The sequence below is a fragment of the Lepidochelys kempii genome, chromosome 6, assembly GCF_965140265.1.
Source record: "Lepidochelys kempii isolate rLepKem1 chromosome 6, rLepKem1.hap2, whole genome shotgun sequence".
Taxonomy (NCBI): domain Eukaryota; kingdom Metazoa; phylum Chordata; order Testudines; family Cheloniidae; genus Lepidochelys; species Lepidochelys kempii.
The window spans coordinates 61,365,042-61,377,335 of record NC_133261.1 but is presented as its reverse complement, the minus strand read 5'-3'; the positions used below and the strand labels follow the sequence as shown (position 1 = coordinate 61,377,335).

At 44.6% G+C, this 12,294-nt stretch overlaps 1 protein-coding gene across 5 annotated transcripts in view; it reads right to left on the bottom strand.

Moving 5' to 3' along the window:
* The window catches only part of CSTPP1 (centriolar satellite-associated tubulin polyglutamylase complex regulator 1), a 145,964-nt gene that overhangs the window by 44,564 nt on the left and 89,106 nt on the right, over window positions 1-12,294 (bottom strand). The gene's annotated exons all lie outside the window — the stretch shown is intronic.

The following is a 12,294-nucleotide window of genomic DNA, read 5'->3' as shown; positions in this document are numbered from 1 at the left end:
GTGTCTTATCCTTTGGGATTGGTAAACTTTTTTATATGATGAATAAGGTTTTCATTAATTCTCATCATATCTGACTTGGGTGTCTAAGTGGAGGCCTGAGGCTGGGTTACTTTAAGAGAACTGTGTTCTTGACTTCTGGGTAACCAGTAGATAATAAAGAAACTGTTTTATGCTGGCTTGGTAAATCTAAAGATATTAGAATATCCACCAGTTTTGGGGATTATCTGCCCCATTCGTTGCAGTTCACCCTAACTGACTGACCTCAGCTGGCTCCCCTTGGGATACTGTCATACTTGGACTTAGCATATAACTCCTTTTGAGGGGCAGAATTTAGGTCCCATTCCTCTCCTCATCATTTCCTATTGGTTAGCTTAAACAGCACCAACTCACTATGCTGGCTTTTATTAATCCCATTCTTTAGATCGCTTTCCTCATGCACAGTATAGGGAGCCTGGGTGTTTAACTCAGGAATTCCATTGGTTAGCAGGGCACCTAAAATTAAGTGTTGCAATATTGAACCTAAGTCCAGGTGGAAGACAGGTAGATAACTGGTCAGCAGGTATGTGGTAGGCTGATTTATTGTTGATAAAATCTGATTTCCCTTAAATCTGTTTCCCACTTTTGTTCTAAATAAACAACATTTTGCTGTAAGGAAGCTGTTTGGTCACTGATTACCACTGTCATCACTCTCAGAGGGAACAGAACTGCAGGATCTGAGCCTAAATCAAACCTACTAAGGTAGTCCTGGTTAGTACTGGCTGACTGTGATCCAGGGCCTGATCTGAGAGTGGGAGAACTGTACAATCCTCCCCTGAGCCAGACAAAGCTAGAGGCTTTAGACCCGAGAGGGGGGATGCACTCAGCAGGACTAGGAGGGGTCAGATGTGCAGTTAGCCCAGTATCTTATTCACCCTTAGTGCCTACCCAAACTCCGCTGCCTTGCACATAGGGGGTAGAGGATGAATCTCCTCATCTTCTGACAACTTGCTCATGCATATTGTGTGTACATTCCTTTTTACCCCTCTGCACCCTAGCCAGAATTGGAGCAGGCCCTACATGGCTGAGCAGGGTGGGAATTGGAACTTACCTCCTCTTACTGCATTGCATGGCTACACAGGACCAGAGCAAAACCTTGGCCTAGTTTTTTAAAGTAAATTTTTTTAAAAGGAAACTCTCCTAAAGCAATGGACCCTAGGTCAAGTCTTGGCCTGTCAGTGTTCTCATAATTCATTTGCTCTGTGAATGACAATCTCATGGACTATTAAATGGGTCTAGACTAAACGTATTTTGTGAATTCCCACCTCTTATATGAGAAACAGACCTCTCTAGAAACTGGGAGGTTTGATTAGCTACCCTCCATTAACTAGGATACTTCACCTGTAAAAGGCAAGCAGTGAGAGATGTGTTTACACAAATATTCTAGTGTGGACATGAGGGAAGATGCACTGACTGGCTTACAAAGGTCCTGACTGTGCCAGTCTTGAGTATATGTGCATGGGATTATGATTCAGCCAACTGTTACCAAAACATTACATCAAAGCAACACACTTTACAGAAAGTGTTGTTTTGCAAGAGGTATATGCTTCTGCTTCACAGCACACCAAAGGCATGAGCCACAGGCCTGATTATGTGTTATTGCCTGTGAAGTATGAGAGATCCCTGGGGCATAACCACATAGGCAGACACACAGAACACTTCAGACACTCAGATTATGGGTTCACTCTCAAAACAGCATTGAATTATTTTCCTCTTCAGCTCTTGTGCCAATTATCATTGAAAGACTAATTGTGTGTTATCACTGACTGAACAGAGAAGAAACTATGCAATAAACTGACTGAATTCCAGTGAAGAGTTCTGAGAAAATCATAAAGCACAGACACCAGTGGAACACCAAACAAAATCTCCTTTTATTACACTGTTGAATATTCTAATTTTTAAAATATAAAGTCATACAAGTTTCTATTTCAAGAAATAGTTCAGAATAGAAAATTAGCATCCACTGGAACTGGAGCCCAATAACAACTGTATAGGAGAGCCTTTAAGTCAGAGGTGGACAAACTACGGCCCGCAGGACCCTCCTGCCTGGCCCTTGAGCGCCCGGCCTGGGAGGCTATTCCCTCTCCCCCTGCAGCCTCAGCTCACTGGGCGCAATGCTCTGGGCGGCGAGCTCCTGAGGCAGCACAGCTGCAGAGCCCAGCCTGACCCGGTGCTCTGTGCTGCGCGGCGGCATGGCTGGCTCCAGCCGGGAGGTGCGGCTGTAGCACCACCAGCCACCGGTGCTCCAGGCAGTGCGGTAAGGGGGCAGGGAGCAGGGGGAGGGCGGGTTGGATAGAGGGCGGGGAGTTCAGGTGCTGGTCAGGGGGCGGGGATAGGGGTTGGGGTGGTCAGAGGGCAGGGAGAAGGCGTGGTTGGATGGGGCAAGGGTCCCGGGGGCCCAGTCAGGAAGGAGAAGGGGGGTTGGATGGGGCGACAGGGGACAGTCAGGGGCAAGGGTCCAGGGGCAGTCAGGGGACAGGGAGAAGGGGTGGTTGGATGGGGTAGGGGTCCTGCGGGGGGCAGTCAGGAATGGGAGGAAGAGTTGGATAGGGCAACAGGGGGCAGTCGGGACAGGGGTTCCAAAGACACTCAGGGGACAGGGAGTGGGGGAGGAGGGGGTTGGATGGGGCAGGAGTCCCGGGGGGGGCCTATCAGGGGGCAACAAGCAGCAAGGGGGGCACGCGAGTATAGGGCACAGGGGCTGGGCCATGCCTGGCTGTTTGGGAGGCACAGCCTCCCCTAACCAGCCCACCATATAATTTCTGAAACCCGATGCGGCCCTCAGGCCAAAAAGTTTGCCTGCCCCTGCTTTAAGTGATAGTGCATGATGCTACATCTAATTGTGCTCCTGTGCCACTCTGCATAATGAGTGTGGGACGAAAAACAATAGTTTTTCTTCATGTGGAGCCCAATAAGGGAAGTTCTGGGCTTGCCACACAAAACTTCTTTAATAATGCAATCTGGTGCCTTTGATTTGACGAACATGCTGAAGAATAAACAAACCTCTTGACTACAACTATTGTATCAAAATGCAAAGCTGCTTCTCTCCCACCCATTAAGTTACTTAGGGGAAAAACACAGGAATGATTTTGATGTAGGTGCTCCATCAGAACGTACTATGCAAAGAAGCATCTGTTGCCACATGAAGGCATGTGGATGCAACCCAATAGTCCCGAGATAAATACGAGCAGTGTAATGTTACCCAGTGAAGAGCAAGAGCCATTAGGCCAGTCTGTTCTCAGTTGGTGGCAGACTCAGGGCTGAGGCAGCCAGTAGTAATTTTGTTTGCTTCACATTCTCAGGGTCTTGGTTGTTTGGGGTGAGTCTGAAATGATCTGCAAGTGAACTATATGACTAGTGCCCTGGCTAACTGAGGTTATGTGTACAGTAGAACTGTAATTTTCACAATGGGCAGATATACCCACACTAGCTCTAGTTGAGCTAGTGCACTAAAAATAGCAGTGTAACTGCAGCTGCACGGGTAGCAGGATAGTCTAGCCATGCTGAATACAATTCCATCCAAGACCTGTTGCGACTACTGGGCCTACAAAATGTACCCCCTACTGTAAGCTCAAATGTAAGAAGTAAGTGAAAGTTCATAAGATGTTACTATAACCTGTAATTTTTGCCTACTTGGAAACTAACCATTAAAAATAGGTTGCATTGTTTTCAATTAATATTATAAACAGGTGCAAGAGACCCAGACAAAGAAAATGGATTAGTCGATCCAAAAAAGACCTACTGATATGACTCATGACTGATATGACTCGACGACTGCTTCCCTCTCTTTTGGCTTTTCATCGAATCCTAAAATCAATTCAACTGCATCCACTGAACCCTGCCTTGTCTAAGGAGAAAAAACCCAGCCAGATGACATCCCTAACTGGAATGTGAATCAGTTTCCAAGCAATAGCTGCTGTGGTCCACCAGCCAGCCAAAGCATCTATCCATTCACCAGCCATCCAGTCTTCCAAAGACAAAAGCTATATTTCCTCCTCTTGTTTATCCCCTCTCTCCTCCACCTTGTGTCAGTCTGCTAGAAACAGAAGTAGTATATACCCTTTACACATCAGGACTGAGAATAAAATTAGCCCTTCTTCATCACAGAAACATTGTTTTGAAAATAAGAGACACTGGTATTTTGCCTTCAAAAGGAGAGAGACTATAGGATTTGATTGACTGTTTTGAATAATCAATCAATTTCAGTTGCAATTTAAATCTTGTGGGGTTTTTTTTTTTGTTTTTTAAATCAATAAACTTCCAACTTTGGAATAAATGCTTTTGGGTGTTTTAGGAAATCAAGTGCACGAAGGTCGCTGTAAGAACACCAGACCTCTTTGTATTGCTGTTTTTATGTTGGACAGTAAAAGAGTTTAACACCTTTAACTCTTTTGACCTTTGAAACACAACCTACGCTATATGCATACTCAGGGCACCTAGCCCTCCCCACCACCTGTGCACCTGCAGCTATACTGCCATTTTTAGCATAAAAGCTCAATCAGACAAGCATGGGTATGCCTACCCGAGCTGGAAATTACACCTCTAGCTCCAATATAGACACACTCTGAGAAGCTGCCTTTTGCCCTATACCGTGCCACTGCAGTTGCAGTCAGCATAAGTGCTTTTGCTATCAGTCTCTAGATTTAAACATCTGAAACATCTGTTTTAGAAGAAACCTTGGCAGTGGAATTTGCTTTTCCCCCAGCTCACTGGTGTGGCTCAGCCCAAGTCTGCTGCTCTTGAGCACAAACTTCAAGATCCACCTCTTTTCTTAGGCTTTCATCTGTGGGTATATTTAAACATTTTGGGATGGTGTAAATATGGCTACATCCTTGGTCCCAAAAAAGCTCTTTTCCCACAGCTTAGGAAATGTATAGAGACCATAAAGTTGCCTTAACCAGCAGCTGAGGATTTCCACAGTTTGAGCTTGTGTAAAATGCATGGTACATTTTGACCAAAATCCGCCATATTCCTGTTGTAAACTTTAACATACAGCTGGTAGTTGGATGCAAATATAGACACACAATATTCCTGAGAGTTCCAATGACTGATGGCCTACTGAATTTTTTGTAATGGGCTCTTGAAATATTACATTGTTCTAGTAGTTTTGGGAAGAACAGTGAATCCATAAATTGACAAGATAAGAGTTCACATCATACAGGATTTTTTTTTTAAACTATCTGTGAACTAAGAACCGATAAGACCTTGGAACATAAATAAAGTGCAGTGAAAGTCTCCAGTTTCTGAAATTGTTTTGATTCTAGATTGCTCCTAGAGCCAGCATGCTAACTGTCTTTCTGCTTTGTAGTCTGCTTTCCCAATGTGATCAGTAGCACCTAGACAAGACAACTTCACAGTGAGCTGTCCATAATTTGTTAAATTTGTAAACAGCAGATACAAGGTTTGTGTCATTTTTCTTCGGAATGGGAAGCAATTTCTGTAGTAAGGTGGGATGCTGCTTTTTGGTTGATAATTACTTCATATCTTCTATGTTCTTGTGTTTTTAAAAATATACCAAGGATGCTCTTTGGAGTGGGGTTTATATAAGACCAAAATCACTATTCAGTGAGTTTGCCCTGACAGACTCTCTTTTTCACTACTGAATAAGTTATTTTCCCTGGAAAGTAGGCCAAATGCTTTTGCTAGCATGGGTTTGAAAGTGTGTGTCTGAGCACTGGCTTCTAAATAAATGTGTTTCTCTGTTGGTAGAAAGGGTTTTAAAGAAAAACTCCAGGACAGGGAGGCAACAACTCAACCATATTTCGGGTTTCTTTGTGGATTATGCCCAAGATTATCAGAGCATGATCTGATATTTCAATTGTTCCATTATACGTGGTAACTGTCATAGTAAAAAAAAAAAAAAAAAAAATCATGTGAAATACACGAATACTCTTTGCAAAAGTGTTTGGACCAGTGAAAAGCAGGAAATGTCAGTTTAACTGTCTGCTGCATCATGCAATCCTAAATCATTAAGGAGGCAGTATAGGGCAATAGTGGCAAGAGAATTAGAGGGGTAAATCATTCCCAATATGTAAGGCCCTACCAAATTCATGGTCCATTTTGTTCAATTTCACAGTCATAGGATTTTTAAAATAGTAAATTTTATGATTTCAGCTATTTAAATCTGAAATTTCACAGTGTTGTAATTGTAGGGATCCTGACCCAAAAAGGAGTTGTGTGTGTGTGGGGGGGCGTTGCAAGGTTACTGTGGGGGGGGTGCAGTACTGCTACCCATACTTTTGCACTGCTGCTAGTGGCAGCGCTGCCTTTAGAGCTGGACAGCTGGAGAGCGGCGGCTGCTGGCTGAGAGCCCAGCTCTGAAGGCAGAGCCACCGCCAGCAGCAGCACAGAAGTAGGGATGACATGGTATGGTATTGTCACTTTTACTTCTGCATTGCTGCTGGCGGGGTGCCGCCTTCAGAGCTGGATGCCCAGCCAACAACCACCACTTTCTGACCACCCAGCTCTGAAGGAAGCACAGAAATAAGGGTGACAATACCATGACCCCCCTGCAACTCCCTTTTGGGTCAGGACCCCCAGTTTGAGAAATGCTGGTTTCCCCTGTGAAATCTGTATTGTATAGGGGAAAAGCACACAGAAGACCGGATTTCAAGAGGGGAGACCAGATTTCATGGTCTGTGATGCATTTTTCATGGCCATGAGTTTGGTAGGGCCCTACCAATATATCTAACAAAGGATCTACTGCAAGGATAAAAAACTCCTTACTGAATGAGTGCCCTATGCCTCCTATTACATAGCTAATTATGAATGAATTCAGGATCTTCTTAATTAAGGGTAAAGGAATTATCATCTTTGAATCATTCTCTTTAATAATCCACAACAAATTAACTTCTCTCTCTTTTGTAGTATCTGGAATCTGAGAATGTTTCTATTAAATAAAATAGGAATGCCCTTGGCCCCAAGCAAAAAGTCATTAGATCCAACCAGTCACACCCTGCCTCTCTGGAGCGCTTGGGTTTCTGACTCGGAGAGGCGTGTCGCCTTCAGAAGTGCCATGTCTACTTTAAAGTTTTCATTTGGAAAAATGAGTCAAAATTTTATTTTGCGTAACAGCACTATTTATTCCTTTGAAGTTCTAAGAGTTTTTTTTAAAAAGAGAGAGAATTGCTTATGATTATCAGAGAATTGAAAAAAGGCAATTAATTTTGAAATTACCAGATCCATATATCTAATGGGGTCCCACGGGGGTTCTTCCAGGGTCCAACGCTATTCAGTATTTCATTAATGACGTGGATAAAGGAGTGGAGAGTATGCTTCTAAAGTTGGTGAATGACACCAATATTGATAACTAATAATTTGCCAATAATCAATAACCAATTAATAGATAACCAGCAATACATTTTAATTGAGAATATATGTTTAGTTAAAGAGGTTCTCTCAACTGTGGATTAGCTTAATACCAAACTTGGCTAAATCAGCTTGATTGGATTTACTGATTATTAACTAGTAAAGTTAGCACATTACACAGAGAGGCAACTGTCCACAGCTGTTAAAAAAATATCTCCTTGTCGTTGTCCCTGGCAGCCTGTGTCCAGTCTACTGATGGTCTCCTCCCACTCCACAAATGCTCAGAGCAATTATGCTTTCCTTAACCCTTCTTGTTTACCATGACAATGCTTATCTACCTCCTCCTTGTGGTACTTATTACTTCTTAGGTTATTTCCTGATCTTTCTGTTTCCTCATAACTTTCTAACTATCTTAAGAGCTGGTGGTTAGTCACTGTTTATCCCCTCACTCAATTTTAGTCGTTATACATTTTGCTCATATTTTGTACTTGGTAATTTTAAAATTTACTAAAGGTTACAGCTCACTGATAATCCAACTTTAAAGAATGGAACAACTCCAAAGCATCAAGGGACTTTTGCTCCCAGCAAGTCTAAGGCCTTGTCTACACTACGGGAGTAAGTTGACCTAAGTTACACAACTCTAACTACGTGAATAATGTAGCTGGAGTCAACGTAGCTAAGGTCAATTTACTGCGCTGCGTCGACAGGAAATGATCTCCCGTCAACTTACCTTATGCTTCTCGTTCCGGTGGAGCACTAGAGTCAACGGGAGAGCGGTCTGCAGTTGATTTAGTGGGTCTTCACTAGACCCGCTAAATCAACTCCCGGTGCATCATGAATCCCTGGTAAGCGTAAACATGCCCTTAGATTCTCTCTTCCACCTGTTTAAATATCAACATCAAGCTGGGAAACGAAACATTCCAGCACTTTGGATGATAGGGTTAGAATTCAAAATTACCTTGATCAGTTAGAGAATTGGTCTGAAATCAACAAGATGAAATTGAGTAAAAGCAAGTGCAAACTGCTACACTTAGGAAGGAAAAATCAAATGTGCAAATAAACCTTAGGGAATAACTGGCTAGGCCGTAGTACTGCAGAAAAGGATATGGGGGTCATAGTGGATCACAAATTGAATATTAGTCAACATGATGTAGTTGTGAAACAGTCTAATATAATTCTGGGTGAATTAACAGGATTAGTGTGTGTAAAACACAGGAGGTAACTGTCCCACACTGCTCTGGTGAGACCTCAGCTGGAGTGCTGTAATCAGGTTTGGGAGCTACACTTTAAGAAAGATGGGAACAATTTGGAGAGAGTCCAGAGGAGAGCAACAAAAATGATAAAAGTGTTAGAAAACATCACCAGGACAGAATAAAAAAACTGAGTATGTTTAATCCTGACAAAAGACTACTTGAGGGGCACCTGATAACAGTCTTAAAATATGTTAAGTGATGTTATTAAGAGGATGGTGATTGGTTTTTTCCCATGTCCAGGGAAAGTAGAACAAGAAATAATCATCTTAATCTGCAGCAAGTGACATTTAGTTAGATATTAGGAAAAGCTTTCATACCACAAAGGACAGTTAAATACCAAAACAGGTTACCAAGAGAAAAGTTGTGGAATCCCTGTCATTGGAGGTTTTTAAAAACAGGTTCCAATGGTTCTCGACCTGCTTATCCTTGTGGGCCTCAGGCTGAGAACCACAGTGCCCCCCAAACCCTTCCCCCCAGATTCCTATGCCCAGCGCCTAAATGCCCTCTAAGCTCTGCGGCCACGCAGCAGGCTATAAAGGGCCACGCAGGTGTGCAGCCACAGGGGCCTGGTGAGGAGGGGAGCAAATTGGGGCATGCAGAGCAGCCACGGGCCTCTTCCCCCAGCCCTGGCCCCGCTGCCGGCAGGGAGAGAGGTGCCTCTCCCCCGGAGTTGCCGCTTCCAGCGGGAAGAGGGCTGTGGGGAGTCCTCTGACCCCAGCCCTGGGGCAGCCTGCACCCCAAACTCCTCATCCCCGCCATACCCCAGAGCCCGCACCCGCAGCTGGAGCCCTCACCCCACAACCCTGAGCCCCCTCCCACACTCCAAACCCCTCGGCCCCACCCCGCCACACATCACCTCCATATTAGTACACATAACAAAATTCACTCCACACTTCCATATAAAAAATTAGAGGGAACGTTGCCAGCACCCTCCCCCCCACACCCAGAGACCCCTCCACAGAGTGGGGCCAGGAACAGAGCCTCCATCGTGCTGGGACGGGCTGGGCAGCAGAACAGCCCCAACCCCACACTCTGTGTGGCCGGGCAGCAGGGCAGCCCAACCCTGCCAGACCAGGAGGCAGACCTGACCCCACGGTACAGCCAGGACCCGAGACCCCACCACGTGGGTTGGGCAGTGTTTAGCACAAAGTTTTTCCAGAGCAAAAGTTCCCTAGGGTACCTATGTTTCTGCCTCTGAGCATGTGCACTGCTGCCTCCTTCTAGGTGTCTGGACAGAGTGTGAGTGTGAATCCAGTGTTGGGCAACTCACTTGGTTGGTTGGAGACTCCAGGTCGAGTCTCCTTGCACCAGTCACTAATTATCATATATTAACCTCCTTCTAATTGTACTTCAGTATATTAGGAGCAAAAGTAATCTGAACACTGGTATCGGCCCATTACTAGAGAGAAATAGTGAAACTATCAATACTAATGCAGAACGGCAGAAGTATTAAAAAAAACTGTTCTGTATAAAAAGGAGACTGATGTATTCATATAATATGATAAAATACTTTCAATTCCAACAGTAATTCAGAAGGATGTTAAAAGAGCAGTAACTAAAAAGTTTAGACACATTTAAATTGGCAAGTCTGGATAACTTGTAGCCAAGAGTTTTAACAGAGGTAACCAAGTAGTATTCTAGACTAGTGGTTTTCAAACCATGGGTCACAACCCAGAACTGGGTCACACAACGGAAGGGACTGGGTTGCAGCGGCTCTGGTCAGCACTGCCGACCGGACTGTTAAAAGTCCTGTGGGTGGTGCTGCCCAGCTAAGACAGGCTAATCCCTACCTGTTCCAGGGTGCTGCGCGGTGTCGGAAGCAGCCAGCAGCAGGTCCAGTTGCTAGGCGGGAGGGCCATGGGGCTCCATGCATTGTCCCTGCCCCAAGCAATGGCTCCACACTCCCATTAGCCAGTTCCCGGCCAATGGGAGTGGGGGGCGGGGTGGTGCCTGCGGGCGAGAGCTGTGCAGAGTTGCTTGCGCGCCTCCACCTAGAAGCCGGACCTGCTGGTGGCCACTTCTGAGGCACAGTGCAGTCTGCAGTGCCAGGATAGACAGGAAGCCTGCCTCTGCAGCCCCACTGCGCCACTGACCGGGAGCTGCCCAAGGTAAGCCTGCACCCCAATCCTCTGCCCCAGCCCTGAGCTCCCCCCAAACCCAGAGCCCCTTCCTGCACCCCAAACCCTGCACCTCATCCATGGCCCCAGCCCAGAGCCCTGACCCCCTCCCACACCCTGAATCCCTCATTCCCAACCCCACCGCCCTCACTCCAACCCTCTGCCCCAGCCCTGAGCCCCTCCCACATCCCAAACCCCTCATCCCCAGCTCCGTTGGGTCACAGGCATCAACAATTTTCTTCAGCTGGGTCACCAGAAAAAAAAGTTTGAAAACCACTGTTCTAGACCATTAATGTTGATTTTCTTGGAACACAGGGGGAGACCTGCAATGGAAGAATGCTAATGGTGTGTCACTATTTAAAAAGGGAAAATGGAATGACCTGGGTAATTGTAGGCTTTCCAGCCTGACATCAATCCTAGGCAAAATAATGGAACACTGATAAAGGACTCAGAGAATTAAAGGATGGTAATATAATCAATGCCAACCAACATGGGTTTATGGAAAATAGATTTTGTCAAATTAATCTAATATTTTTGGAGAGGATTCTAAATTTGATTGATAAAGGTAACAGTGCTGACATACTAAGATTTCTATAAAGCATTTGACTTTGCACCGCATGACCTTTTGATAAAGAAACTAGAATACAAATTAAACTTGGCACACACTAAATGGATTAAAACCTGGCTAACTGATAGGCCATCACTGAGTGGGTGCATTTCTAGTGGGATCACGCAGAGATTGGTTCTTGGCCCTATGCTAGTCAGCATTTTTACAAATGACCTGCATCATGACCACATAATCATTATTGACTGAATTTGCAGATCACAAGAAGATTGGTGTAATGGTAAATAATGAAAAGGGAGGGTCACTGATACAGAGAGATATGGATCACTTGGTAAGCTGGCACTTGGCAGTACCAAACAATATGGTAAAATGTAAAGTCATATGGTTAGGAACAAAGAATGGAGGACATATTTACAGAATGGGAGACTATCCTGGGAAGCAGTAACTCTTTTACTTGTGGGTCAAGAATGACATTCAGCTGAACCTGACCTTGCAGTGCAATGCTTTGGCCAAAAGGGCTAACGAAATCCTTGGATGTATAAACAAAACAACATCCAGAAGTTATTACCTCTGTATTTGGCATTGGTATGATAACTACTGGAATATTCTATCCACAATTCAAGAAGGATATTGAGAAATTAGAAAGGATTCAGAGACGAGCCAAGAGAATGATTGGAAAACATCTCTTACAGTGATAGATTCAAGGAGTTTAATCTATTTAATTTAACAATAGAGAAGGTTAAGGGGATTTGGAAAAACTGACCTATGAGGAAAATAAGCTCTGGAATAGGCTTTTAAACGAGGTTGTGAAATCCCCATCATCGGAGATTTTTAGGAATGGGTTGTACAAACACCTGTCAGGGATGGTTTAGGTTTACTTGGACCTGCCTCACTGCAAGGGGCTGGACTTGATGACTTCTTGCAGCTTCTTCTAGCCCCACATTTCTATGATCATAGTCTATAAGGAGAACAAACATTTGATAATGGGCTCTTCAATCTAGCAGATAAAGGTGCA